We start from the raw sequence: 13,806 nt of genomic DNA, 5'->3' as shown, positions 1-13,806 counted from the left end.
CCCCACTATGGCAGATAGCAAGTGACAAGGACACCGTCAGCGTCAGGAGTAGAGCTGGGTAGAGCCTGGTCTGCTAGACAGACAGCATGGCTCAACGTTCCCGGGTCAGAAGAACATCACAGATAGACAGACCGACCCCCATCTCTGTGGAATAATACAAGAAGGAGCCTAGCCAAAGGGCACATGTTTCACATTAAACATGCAAATACTAACACTGCAAACTTTGAACATTTCTGGCGCTTTTCTCGAAAAACAAGTTGTTTCTTTTATCCTTCAAATTTGCCAAGCTCCAGCCTGGAGGGCTTTTTTTCTTCTTAAAGAGCATTAAAAAAATTGATAAAAAAGAAGTTGTTCTTTGAGAGAACGCCAAGGGATGCGTTCATGGTAGGCTATAACTGTGTTTAGCAGTGCGTTAAAGAGAGGGGGATTATTTCCCATCTCATTCCACCCTGCTCGTAGTCCCCTCTGTCTCGTGGAGTCGCTAATTGCGCCCCCTTGCCTGCCTGGGAGGGCATCCGTCAGGGTTGACCCACCACTGGGATTAAAAGGCGAGATGTGGATGAATGTATAAACGAGGGGTACGGGGGCACCGAGGCTGGGAGGGAAAACACAGTATCCAAACCATCTGGCCTCTGCAAGATTTAACATCCACAACATATTAAAGAACACCAAGCCATGTCAGGGAGAATTAACAGCCTTGTGCAACTCCTCAACTCCTTTCTCTGAGTGTATGTTTGTTATATTATGCATCTGTTTGTCTTTGCTGGTAGACATGTTACAGTTATGGTACACAGGCACAAACACATGCATAAAATGCTAATCAAGCACTTATATTGGGGCATCCAACAAAACAATGTCATCCAACAAACTATGCTACCCATACAATCCTCAGAAAGAGAATGCGTTCTCGCGTCGCATGAGCCTTGTAGGGTCTTCCCCATTAATATCCTACACTGTACTGTAGGATGGTACTTTCCCAGAAATCCAACCCTTCAACTGCCCGACCTGGAGTTGTAATCCCACCGAGTATCACTTCTACTCATGGTGAATACACAGAGGGTAGCATAGGGGTGCCTACCCCTCTCCCCACTGTGCTGTGAAACAGCTACCCGTTCTCCTGCTGTAGCCCCGTGGAGACCCCCTGCCTCCTCTCTTCCTGAGACATAACATGTCACCCAAATAGAACAGGCAGACATTGCCGCGTGTCAGACCCCACCGAGACACACATACGCAGGTGCCCCCCCCCCCCAACAGAGCGTGAGATTCCCCTGTGGAAAAAGAGGATCAGATGGGTGGTTGGAGATATAGCTACACCAGCTACGCTCAACAGTGTTTCTGTACTGCCTCCGGTAGTCACGACGACAACGTAGAAACACGGGCCTGCGGAAACAACACAGACACTATCACAGCTCCAGCCACTGTACCAGTACTGGGAACACACTGCTACCATCAATCCATCAGAGACGTGCTCCATCTAGTGTACTCAGAAGAGAGAGGAACCGATAGTAGCATGTCTGTTTTCATGTTCTGGAAATGGAGACAGAGCCATGGACAGAAATAGAGATAGAGAGAGGGGATGATAAAGGGATAGATGAGTGAGACAACATGTGTAGTAGATATGTTGTAGTGTAGCAGGCTGGCTGTGCTCAGTGCATTGTGGATTGTGTGTTCTGTGGGCTGGAAAAGCTTCTCTCTGCTCTGCGGCCTCTCTTCAGTCAGCCATCAAGTCAAACAGCCAGCCAGCCATCCAGTTCCCCCCTCCCCCGTTGCTCTGTGCTGATGGTAAGTAGATATGCCAGTTTGTTTGTTTGAAAAATACTGCTTGATATGCAGTTTGCCAGGGGCTATGGTGTAATTAATGTAAACTAGGATTCCCCAGGAGAGGAGTTATGAGTTATTAACGATTGCATTTTGTCATTAACTCCTTCACCGCTGGCTGTCCCCCCACTTAAAGATGTGTGATGTGATTGCCATCTGATCGATGTGAAACCCAATCAATATAGACAGTATATTTAAGCAATAAGGCATGAGGGGGTGTCGTATATTGCCAATATACCACAGTTAAGGGCTGTTCTTATGCACGACACAACACAGAGTGCCTGGACACAGCCCTTAGCCGTGGTATATTGGCCATATACCCCAAACCCTCGAGGTGCCTTACTGATATTATAAACTGCTTATCAACGTAATTAGAGCAGTAAAAATAAATGATTTGTCATACCCGCGGTATACGGTCTGATATACCATGGCTGTCAGCCAATCAGCATTCAGGGCTCGAAACACCCAGTTTATAAAAGCATATAGTACATCTTCTAGGTGTATACAAGAACCCGTAAAGGCAACTGAGTTTCAGGCCCACCATTTCCCTCTTGCCTCCCTGCGCACACTCCCTCATAATGATACTGGCCTTTCATGGACTCATCAGTAATTGCTCACCACAATATTCTGAGGGCTATTGTCCGAGTCCCCAGGAAAACATTTGCTGCAGAAATGAATAGCATGCACTGATGGCTGTGTACTGAGCTGGAATGTATATCTATGCGGTTCAGAGAGAGAGAGAGACCCAGGAGGGCAGTATGTGTGGCTACAGAGTGGGACAGGTTCTGACAGCTGTCCAGGTGCATACAGTACACTGCCATCATGTCAGGGCCCTCTGTGGATACAGAGAGTGGGGTGTTGTGAAAAACATGTGCACATGGCAGCTTGTCGTGATCACACAGCGCTCACATCACTGATCTGTATGTGTGTTATTGTGTACTGTACACAGTACTGTATATGTTTGTGTGCAAGTGTGGTGTGTGTGGCTGTGTGTGTGTGCCTGTGTGTGGGCTCCCAAGTGGTGCAGCGGTCTAAGGCACTGCATCTCAATGCTAGAGGTTTCACTACAGACCCTGGTTCGATCCCGGACTCTATCACAAACGGCCGTGATCAGGAGTTAGATAGGGCGGCACACAATTGGCCCAGCGCTGTCCAGGTTAGGGGAAGGTTTGGCCGGGGTAAGCCTTCATTGTAAAATAAGAATTTGTTCTTAACTGACTTGCCTAGTTAAGTAACGGTTACATTAAATAAAAGTATGTGCCTGTGTTATGAGGCAGACAAGCAATCACAATGTCAGCTAGTTTGGTGTTAATGCCACTAAATAAAAGCATGGGTCTACAAAGGCTTTTTTCTAACGTTTTTTTAGATTGCTTGATGAACACTGCCTAGTGTTTCTGAGACAGTTGGTCTCTGTTGGACTCAGTCCACCAGAGATTGACTTCACACACTCCATACACCAGCTCAGCATCATAGCAAATCCCACATCCTTCACACAATCCCTCCTCTCAAATCCAACTGATCCAAGAAAATAATCTTAATCTCTTAGCCGTATACATATCAGTGTCCTTATCCCCTCTTTTGGACATGCGACCATGATGAAAACCAGTGATTGTCTATGTCAGGTGGCTGCTTGTGTATGTGCACAGCATGCATTTCCTTGTGGTATTAGTGCTGTTAGACCTGGGGTGACTGTAAGAGGATGGCAGTGATTCAGGATCCAGCTTTATGGAAAAAGAATCCGCATTAAACTCCAAATGAGAACAGGAAGAAGATTATGCCGTGCCACATACAGGGCATACAGAAAGTATTCAGGCACCTTGAATTCTTCCCCAAAAATGTATTCAATTGTTTTTTTCCCTCATCAATTCACACACAATAATCCATAATGACAAAGCAAAAACAGTAAAAAAAATATATATATATATATTAGCAAATCAGTCAAACGTTTGGACACACCTTCTCATTCCAGGGTTTTTCTTTATTTGTGCTATTTTTTACATTGTAGAATAATAGGGAAGACATCAAAACTATGAAATAACACATATGGAATCATGTAGTAACCAAAAAAGTGTATATTTATATTTGAGATTTGAGATTCTTCAAAGTAGCCACCTTGATGACAGCTTCATGAGGAATGCTTTATCAACAGTCTTGAAGTAGTTCCCACATACGCTGAGCTCTTGTTAGCTGTTTTTCCTTCACTCTGAGAAGAACCATCGGGTTCTTGGTCACCTCCCTGACCAAGGACCCCGAATGCTCAGTTTGGCCGGGCGGCCAGCTCTAGGAAAGGTTTCGGTGGTTCCAAACTTCTTTGGAGGTCACTGTGTTCTTGGGGACCTTCAATGCTGGAGACATTTTTTGGTACCCTTCCCCAGATCTGTGCCTCGATACAATCCTGTCTGGGGACTCTACGGACAAATCCTTTGACCTCATGGCTTGGTTTTCCCTTTGACATGCACTGTCAACTGTGGAACCTTATATAGACAGGTGTGTGCCTTTCCAAATCATGTCCAATCAATTGAATATACCACAGGTGGACTCCAATCAAGTTGTAGAAACGTCTCAAGGATGATCAATGGAAACAGGATGCACCTGAGCTAAATTCCGAGTCTCATAGCAAAGGGTCTGAATACTTATGTAAATAAGTTAATTATGTTTTTTATTTTTTAATAAATGTGCAAAAATGTCTTAACCTGTTTTTATTTTGTCCTTATTGGGGTATTGTTTGTAGATTGGTGAGGAAAAAATTGTTTCATCAATTTTAGAATAAGGCTGTAACGTAACAAAATGTGGAAAAAGTCAAAGGGTCTGAATACTTTCTGAATGTACTGTATGTGTGGTCCAGCAGTAATGTCAACAGTCTAAGCATATCCCCCTTCCTCTCTGCCTCTGCCTCTCTCTCTCTCATTTTCACATGCACACCCACATGCCACCTCTCTCTTACACACGCCTGCAAACACACATACAAATAAACACACACACACACCGCTGGGCTCAGCTAAGCTGTAATGGGATGTGTGAGGTGCTGGGAGGGAGCTGCATGGCTGGGGCTGTGTGTGCCGGGGAGAGTGGCGGACCTAGTGCAGTGGAAATGAGGTTGGCCTTCCACGGTGCTGTGCCACTCCGCACTTCCCCTCAGCATCCTCTCCCTGGGCCGTCCACTGGGCTTCACACACCCGCAATCTCCCATTCACCTGCTCATCAACCGTGGCCCTGCCTGCCTGCCGCAAAGGCTGAATAATTCAAGGCTGTGTTTGTGTGGGGGCAGGAGGGGAGGGGGCCGGTCAGCGAGAAGCCAATCGGTGCTGGCAGGATGAGAGGCCTTGTTGACCAGGGAGGGAGCCTCGTTAGAATTTAGCCCCTGGGTAACAGCAGTGTGTGTGTGTGTGTGTGTGTGTGTGTGTGTGTGCGTGCGTGCGTGTGTGCGTGCGTGCGTGTGTGTGTGTGTGTACGTGTGTGTGTGTGTGCGTGCGTGTGTGTGTGTGTGTGTGTGTGTGTGTGTGTGCGTGTGTGTGTGTGTGTGTGTGTGTGTGTGTGTGTGTGTGTGTGTGTGTGTGTGTACGTGTGTGCGTGTGCGTGTGTACGTGTGTGTACGTGTGTGTGTGTGTGCGTGCGTGTGTGCGTGCGTGCGTGTGTGTGTGTGTGTGTGTGTGTGTGTGTGTGTGTGTGTGTGTGTGTGTGTGTGTGTGTGTGTGCATGGTGGGAAGGGATTGGGGGAAAGGAGACTGAGAAGGGGAATAGAAAAGAAAACGGGACTAAGGTATTTTTCTCCAGGAGAATGTGTTTCTGCTTGTAATGTAAAAAAACACACATATTTCTGGACTGTGACACTCTGTACATGTTTGAATCCAAAATGGCTGTTAGACGGTGAAATACTACAGTGCATTTGGAAAGTATTCAGACCCATTCTATTTTATAACTTTTTGTTACATTGCAGCCTTATTCTAAAAATGATTACAAAAAATGTTTCCATCATCAATCGACACACAATACCCCATAACGACAAAGCACAAACAAATATTACATTTACATAAGTATTCAGACCCCTTACTTCAGACCCCTTTGTTGAAGCACCTTTGACAGAGATTACAGCCTCGAGTCTTCTTGGGTATAACGCTACAAGCTTGGCACATCTGTATGTGGGGAGTTTCTCTTATTCTTCTCTGCAGATCCTCTCAAACTCTGTCAGGTTGCATGGGGAGTGTTGCTGCACAGCTATTTTCAGGTCTCTCTAGAGATGTTCGATCGGGTTCAATTCTGGGCTCTGTTTGGGCCACTCAGGGACATTCAGATACTTGTCCCGAAGCCGCTCCTGCATTGTCTTGGCTGTGTGCTTAGGGTTATTGTCTTGTTGAAAGGTGAAACTTCGCCCCAGTCTGAGGTCCTGAGCGCTCTGAAACAGGTTTTCATCAAGGATCTCGCTGTACTTTGCTCCGTTCATCTTTGCCTCGATCCTGACTAGTCCCTGACGCTGAAAAACATCCCCACAGCATGATGCTGCCACCACCATACTTCACCGTAGGGATGGTTTTGTCTAGGTGATGAGCAGTGCCTGGTTTCCTCCAGATGTGACGCTTGGCATTCAAATCAAAATCAAATCAAATGTATTTATATATCCCTTCGTACATCAGCTGATATGAAAGTGCTGTACAGAAACCCAGCCTAAAACCCCAAAGAGCAAGCAATGCAGGTGTAGAAGCACGGTGGTTTGGAAAAACTCCCTAGAAAAGCCAAAACCTAGGAAGAAACCTACAGAGGAACCATGCTATGATGGGTGGCCAGTCCTCTTCTGGCTGTGCCGGGTGGAGATGATAACAGAACATGGCCAAGATGTTCAAATGTTCATAAATTACCAGCATGGTCAAATAATAATAATCACAGTAGTTGTCGAGGGTGCAGCAAGTCAGCACCTCAGGAGTAAATGTCAGTTGGCTTTTCATAGCCGATCATTAAGAGTATCTCTACCACTCCTGCTGTCTCTAGAGAGTTGAAAACAGCAGGTCTGGTACAGGTAGCACGTCCGGTGAACAGGTCAGGATTCCATAGCATCAGGCAGAACAGTTGAAACTGGAGCAGCAGCACGGCCAGGTGGACTGGGGACAGCAAGGAGTCATCATGCCAGGTTGTCCTGAAGCATGGTCCTAGGGCTCAGGTCTTCCGAGAGAAAGAGAGAATTAGAGAGAGCATACTTAAATTCACACAGGACACCAGGCCAAAGAGTTCAATCTTTGTTTCATCAGACCAGAGAATCTTGTTTCTCATGGCTTGAAACTCCTTTAGGTGCATTTTGGCAAACTACAAACTGGCTGTCATGTGTTTTTTACTGAGGATTGGCTTCCGTTTGGCCACTTTAACGTAAATGCCTGATTGGTGGAGTGCTGCAGAGATGGTTGTCCTTCTGGAAGGTTCTCCCATCTCCACAGAGGAACTCTGGAGGTCTGTCAGGGTGACCATCGGGTTCTTGGTCACCTCCCTAACCAAGGCCCTTCTCCCCCGGTTGCTCAGTTTGGCTGGGCGGACAGATCTAGGCTGAGATTTGATGGTTACCAACTTCTTCCATTTAAGAATGATGGAGGCCACTGTGTTCTTGGGAGACCTTCAATGCTGCAGAATTGTTTTGGTACCCTTACCCAGATCTGTGCCTCGGCACAATCCTGTCTGGAAGCTCTACGGGCAATTCCTTCGACCTCGTGGCTTGGTTTTTGCTCGGACATGCGCAGTCAACTGTGGGACCTTATATAGACAGGTGTGCCTTTCCAAATCATGTCCAATCAGTTGAATTTAACACAGGTGAACTCCAATCAGGTTGTAGAAACATCTCAAGGATGAGCAATGGTAACAGGATGCCCCTGAGCTCAATTTCGATTCTCATAGCAAAGGTTCTGAATACTTACGTAAATAAGTTATTTCTGTTTTTATTTTTTATAAATATTCAATCATTTCTAATAAACCTGTTTTCACTTTGTTATTATGGGGTATTGTGTGTAGATTGTTGATTGAACAAAAATATTGATTCAATTTTAGAATAAGGCTGTAACATAACAAACTGTGGAAAAGGTGAATGTGTCTGAATACCTTCCGAATGCACTGTGCATAGCTGTCTCTCTAGCGTTAAATTAATATGCACTTATTAGCCACAGATGTCCGTCTGCAATCCATTAATTGAAACATTTTCCCAGGGTCTCACTTCTAGCCTTCAACAGACATGAATTATGCATGTTAAAACGCTACTGGTGCGGTTCAGGATTGATAACGTCTAAGACAGAGGAGTCCAGGATGTTTGAGTCTTAGGCTGCTATTTAGTTGACTTGTGAGCAGCCAATGAGCTCTCAGGTGGAGCCGCATTTAGTCTGACAGCCCGGGGATTCCGGAGTGCAGGGCTATTATTATTATTTTTTAAATAAGCTCTGTTGATTCATTGAGATGACAATGAAGTGGGTTTGTGGATTGTGGAGCTCTAATGGGTTTATATCATGTGTTATTACCCTGGCCAACTTTCAGTGATTAGTTGAAAGCCCTGACGGCATCATAAAAGAAGTCAAAGAAGAGGGAGATATAGGCACCGTAAGTTTACGCTTATGAAGCTTTATTGTGATGCACTCTTATTATAGGATCCACCGTGCCACAGAAATATTACTGCAGTGCCAGCGGCAGGATGTTAGGACTAAGAGGTAGAGAGGGTGAGAGGGAGAGAGGGTGAGAGTGTGTGCATGTTTGTCTGTTTGTGTGTGTCTGTTTGTGTGTGTGTGTGTGTGTGTGTGTGTGTGTGTGTGTGTGTGTGTGTGTGTGTGTGTGTGTGTGTGTGTGTGTGTGTGTGTGTGTGTGTGTGTGTGTGTGTGTGTGTGTGTGTGTGTGTGTGAGGAGGGGGGTGGGGCTGCTGTAATGGCACTAGGGTGTAATGTACGCAGTAAAGAGCTGCTGTACCAGAGTGCTCCTCAGGGAACTAAATCCCCACACCCCTGGAGCAGCAGCCAGGAATAGACTAAAACACATAGGGCTGGCTAACTGTTTGGCTTTGTGTTGTTTTCCCCCTCCCGCTCTCTCACTTTCCTTTCTCCTTTCTTCTTTTCTTTTTTTGTGGTAGATTAGCCACATATTTAGACAACCCGCCTCCTCCCAGGGGGCTTTGCTGCTGCTCAGTGTATTTAGCAGAAAGCTGGCTTTGCACTCAATCTGGTCTCAGAGCATTTCTTATAATTCGGTATGTAAATCCGTGACACTCCGTTTAGTGTGATATGTTAGGTTTCGTATGGTATGTATTCATTTGTGGATGTCCATCACACATTTCATAGGAATGTTACGAATTCTAGCTAGGTGGCTAATGCTAACTAGCTCGCTAACGTTAGCTAGGCTAGGTGTTAGGGATTAAGGTTAGGGTTAAGTTTAGGAGTTAGGTTAAAGGGTTAAGGTTAGGGTTTGGTGAAGTGTTAGCTTAAAGGGTTAAGGTGAGGGTTAGAGGAAGTGTTAGCTAACATGCTAAGTAATTCCAAAGTACCTAAAAAGTAGTAAGTAGTTGCAAAGTTGCTAATTAGCTAAAGTTGTCAATGATGAGATTTGAACTTGCAACTTTTGGGTTGCTAGATGTTTTCATTATACACCCACCCATTCACCAATCTGTGTTTGCAATAAGTAACCATCTGTCTTATGTAACCATACCAAACGTAACATATAAAAGGTGAGCCCATTGATGAAAGGTGAGCCCATTGATGAAAGGTGAGCCCATTGATAAAATGTGAGCCCATTGACAAAAGGTGAGCCCATTGAAATAGTGTAGGAGTACAAATACCTTGGGCTAGCCATTGACAACAATCTGTCCTGGGATCAGTGTACTGACTATTTTTAAGAAAGGCCAACATACGGAAACTGCACTTTTTGAATTTTGATCTAACCATCATGGTTATCTTTTATAAATCATTAACTGAGAGCATTCTGTCCTACTGCTTGAACTGCTGGTTTGGGAATATCAAGATTGCACAGAAAAATAGGTTGGGCAACATAGTCAGGACTTGTGGAAAAATCATGGTGCAGCAACAGCAAGAACTCTCCACCTGGGCAGAGCCCTGCGGTTGACTCTTCCCATCCACTCCACCCTGAATTCCAGCTCCTTCCCTCTGGCCACAGGTACAGACTACCTAAAATAAAATAGGGCCAAGTATTCTTTTATTCCGAATGCATTTCTGCATTTTAACAAAATGTTGGACTAATTGCACTTAGCACTTGCACTATCAAACTGCACTTATCCTGCCAATTTGCTTGTAAATATCCTTGCTATTTATTTTTACGTGATGTGCTCTATGACTGCTGTAAGATGAATTGCTTCTCTGAGGACATGAACATTTTCTGAATCTGAAAATATCATACTAAATGGAGTGTTTCGGATAATACGAAATGCTCTGAGACCAGGTTGTTGCACTCTGAACTCACAGCCCTTTAACTACTTTGCAGATATCAAACAATCAAACAATCATAATATCAGTAAAAAATATCAAATTCACAGTTTACACTACAAAAACAACTTTATTAGCGGTTTTAAAAATTGGTTCTATTTGACTCAATGTTCCATGACGTTCACTAAGACATTGTTGGCAGAATAGATGGATGCAGTTCAATGTATGATTAATATAATTCACCAATGCATTTCTTGGTAGTTGTTTGCTGTCTCCGTTCGGGATGCACTGTTTCAGTTTCAGTGACTTAATATTTTGTACAAAAAACGGACAAATGTAACTAAGGCTGGGAATGTCAATACATTCAAACTAGCAAGGCCAACGATCACATGTCAGTCATAATGTGGCTAATATGCTAGCGTAACTATTTATGTAGAAAGTTAAAATCACAGAGCCTAACGTTAGCCAGATATCTAGCTAGCTGCTACTGTAGGAGGATGTTATGTCATTGGAGGAGTGGGTGAATGACTGACTTTTTCCCCTCATATCATTTTTCGGTGTCTACACAGCTAGAGATGCACTTGTCATTTGGTTAGCTAGCAAGAAATGTCAATCGCTTTGCAAGCTAGCTATGCTGAACCATTGTTATCCAGTTAACATATCTCTTGCGTTCGAAAATGCACTCTGGCTAGCTATCTACTCCGATTTCAGAGCACTCTTGTCTGAGTGTGCCAGACTGCAGAATAACTGATGAATTTACAAACGCACAACACTCGCTGAATATGACCAGTGTCATTAAACGTAGGCAAAAAAAGTAATAGTTCATCAAGAACATTCTAGATAACATGTAAACAGCCTAACCAGCTCTGCTACGGCGAGTAAAATGGTCACTGAGGTGTTCTCTCATTTGTGGCTGGAAGTAGCTAGCTAGCAAGCTAGCCAACAGCCATTTAGCTTGGGTGCTTGGTTGGGACAACGCATGCATTGGCAGGCAAACTGCAGAAGGACGAGCAGGCTATTCTCCATCGTTTATCAGTGCAATTTTGATGGCCAGCTAGCCAAAAAAGTTTGTTATATTTGTTATATTTTAGCTCATGCCGCTCTGGCTAGCATTAGTTGTTGATCTTGTTGTTGTTGATGTGCATATAGGGAAAGACAGCCTACCTTTTTATGGTTGTTTGATCAATAGGACAGTAAAGTTCCCAAATGTAAGAGGACTCCCATGGTATTTAGCTACAGAAATCCATTCAAGTGTATGTGTTCTAATGATCTAACGTCGCGCTGTTGCAACTGCCTCTAAACACACAGTCCAGTTCAAAGTGAATGATGGCAGGCCCTTGTGGCAAATGGCTTGTTTGAGTACTGTAGACTCTGGTCCTGGACGAGACAGATGTTTTTATTTGGTTTTATTTACTGCAGTGTCTGTTAATTGTCCAAACGCACTGCCACTTTCCCGCTCTATATTGCTATAGAAACGTCTTAGTATATGTAATTCCCAAACATTCTAAGAATTTATGAAAAACTTGAAAATGACCATATCTAAGCGCTCGCTTGACAGAAAATGTCAAACGAAGTGTCATATTCTTCCTCGGGGTGTAAAGGAACAGATTTGAATAAGATTTCATGTTGCTAAAATGCTGTCAGTTCCACTTTAAGAGAAGGTAAAGCCCTGAAACAAAAACACAGGTTTCTGTAAGAACATTTTTTGGCTTGTTTTATGTTCCGCATGCAGAATGGGACAGGGCTAGAACAGCCAGAGACATCGTTTGGGAAGTTTGTATTCCAGAATCCAGCAAACTCTGCAGCGGTGGTTAACTAAGGTTTTAGGATGATGTGGTCACATCTTGTTGCAGAGTTACTGTAGTTGTTATGGTGGTGTATGACCTGGGGGAGACTCAGTTGGGGACATCTCTTAACACCAACACCAGGAGCTTTGGAACAGGCTGAAGCAGAGAGACAGAGAGACGAAGGCAGCCTCCATTAACTGCCCTATTGGATTATTCCCCACTGTAACACACTGTAACACAGTGTCCACTCTGAGGATAGAACAATGGCACTGTCAACCGCAACCACCACCCTCTCCCTCGTGTGACTTCAACTAGTGGCTCATACTGAGAAAATAGCCTGGGAAACAGAATAATCTAACAAGCCTGCCCATTAAGCCACTTCGTCATGTAATATAATATAATATATCCCATTTAGCAGACGCTTTTGTCCAAAGCGACTTACAAGTCGGCTGGGGCCACTACTTTTACATATGGGTGGTCCCAGCGGGAATCGAACCCACGACGCTTGGCTGCCATGCTCTACCGACTGAGCCACACAGGAATGTGAAGTGTGCTATTTCTTATCTGAGGTACAGGTTGAAAGAAAGAGATTAATTATTAATGTTTCTTATTTTTAGCCTCTTTAACCTATTTCTGGTTGTGGCTGGAGACCGGCCTTGTGTCTGTGGGATTGAGTCATGTGACGTTGTGATCTGGGTTAGCTAGCTAGTGGCGTGACGCTGGCCTGATGGTGATGTCTGCCAGGCTGCTGGCCATGCCCACTCTGACCTGGCTCGGTTCACTTCTGCTTGGCTCGTCCTGGCTCTGTGGAGTATCATCTGTCTGTCTGTTTCCCTGGTGGGCCAAACCAGATGAGTCCGGTTCCGTTTCAGGCCAGGAGGAGGAGCGGGCCAGAGTGGAGAACAAGGCCCAGATAACGTGACTGCCAATCCATCTTGGTGTCCCTGAACACGCCTGTGCAGGTGTGTGCCTGCAGACAGACAGACACACACACACACACACACACACACACACACACACACACACACACACACACACACACACACACACACACACACACACACACACACACACACACACACACACATACACACACAAACACAAAGGGGAAGAGACTGCGTGTGTATGACAAAGTGTGGTCCTGAATAGAGGTGTGTGTGGAGGAAAACAGATTACCCCCCCCCACCCCAAAACACGATATTGAAATAGACAAGGTGAGACTTTAGGAGGCACTTGAAGCAACTGGAAAACATGAAGGGCACACTTAAGAAACATCTTCCTGTACTGCTAATTGGAGTTGTCACCACACTGCCAATGCTTGATGCATCTGGGAACAAGAGTCAGCGGTGTGGGAGGGGGCCAATGTGAGAGAGTGGGTAAGATATTGATAGAGAGACAGAGAGACAGAGAGACAGAGACTGAGAGTGAGCTCTGTTCACAAACACAAATAGACCCCCAGAGAGCCCCAGGAGAGCAACAAAATTAGACTCAACCAAATCATGAGAAAACAAAAAGATAATTACAAGACACATTGGAAAGAATTAACAAAACAACTGAGCAAACTAGAATGCTATTTGACCCTTAACAGAGAGTACACAGTGGCAGAATACTCACAGACCACTGTGACTGACCCAAACTTAAGGAAAGCTTTGACTATGTACAGATTCAGTGAGCATAGCCTTGCTATTAAGAAAGGCCGCCATAGGCAGACCTGGCTCTCAAGAGAAGACAGGCTACAGTATGTGCACAACAATGCTCACAAAATAAGGTGGAAACTGAGCTGCACTTTCTAACCTCCTGTATGACCATATTTG

At 44.8% G+C, this 13,806-nt stretch overlaps 1 protein-coding gene across 10 annotated transcripts in view; it reads left to right on the top strand.

Moving 5' to 3' along the window:
• Window positions 1-13,806, top strand: part of LOC135512768 (CUGBP Elav-like family member 5) — a 304,887-nt gene that overhangs the window by 30,336 nt on the left and 260,745 nt on the right. The window lies entirely within an intron of this gene.

This window comes from Oncorhynchus masou, chromosome 24, assembly GCF_036934945.1.
Source record: "Oncorhynchus masou masou isolate Uvic2021 chromosome 24, UVic_Omas_1.1, whole genome shotgun sequence".
In the NCBI taxonomy this organism is placed as follows: domain Eukaryota; kingdom Metazoa; phylum Chordata; class Actinopteri; order Salmoniformes; family Salmonidae; genus Oncorhynchus; species Oncorhynchus masou.
The sequence above is the reverse complement of the archived record's forward strand: the minus strand, read 5'-3'. Positions and strand labels throughout refer to the sequence as shown.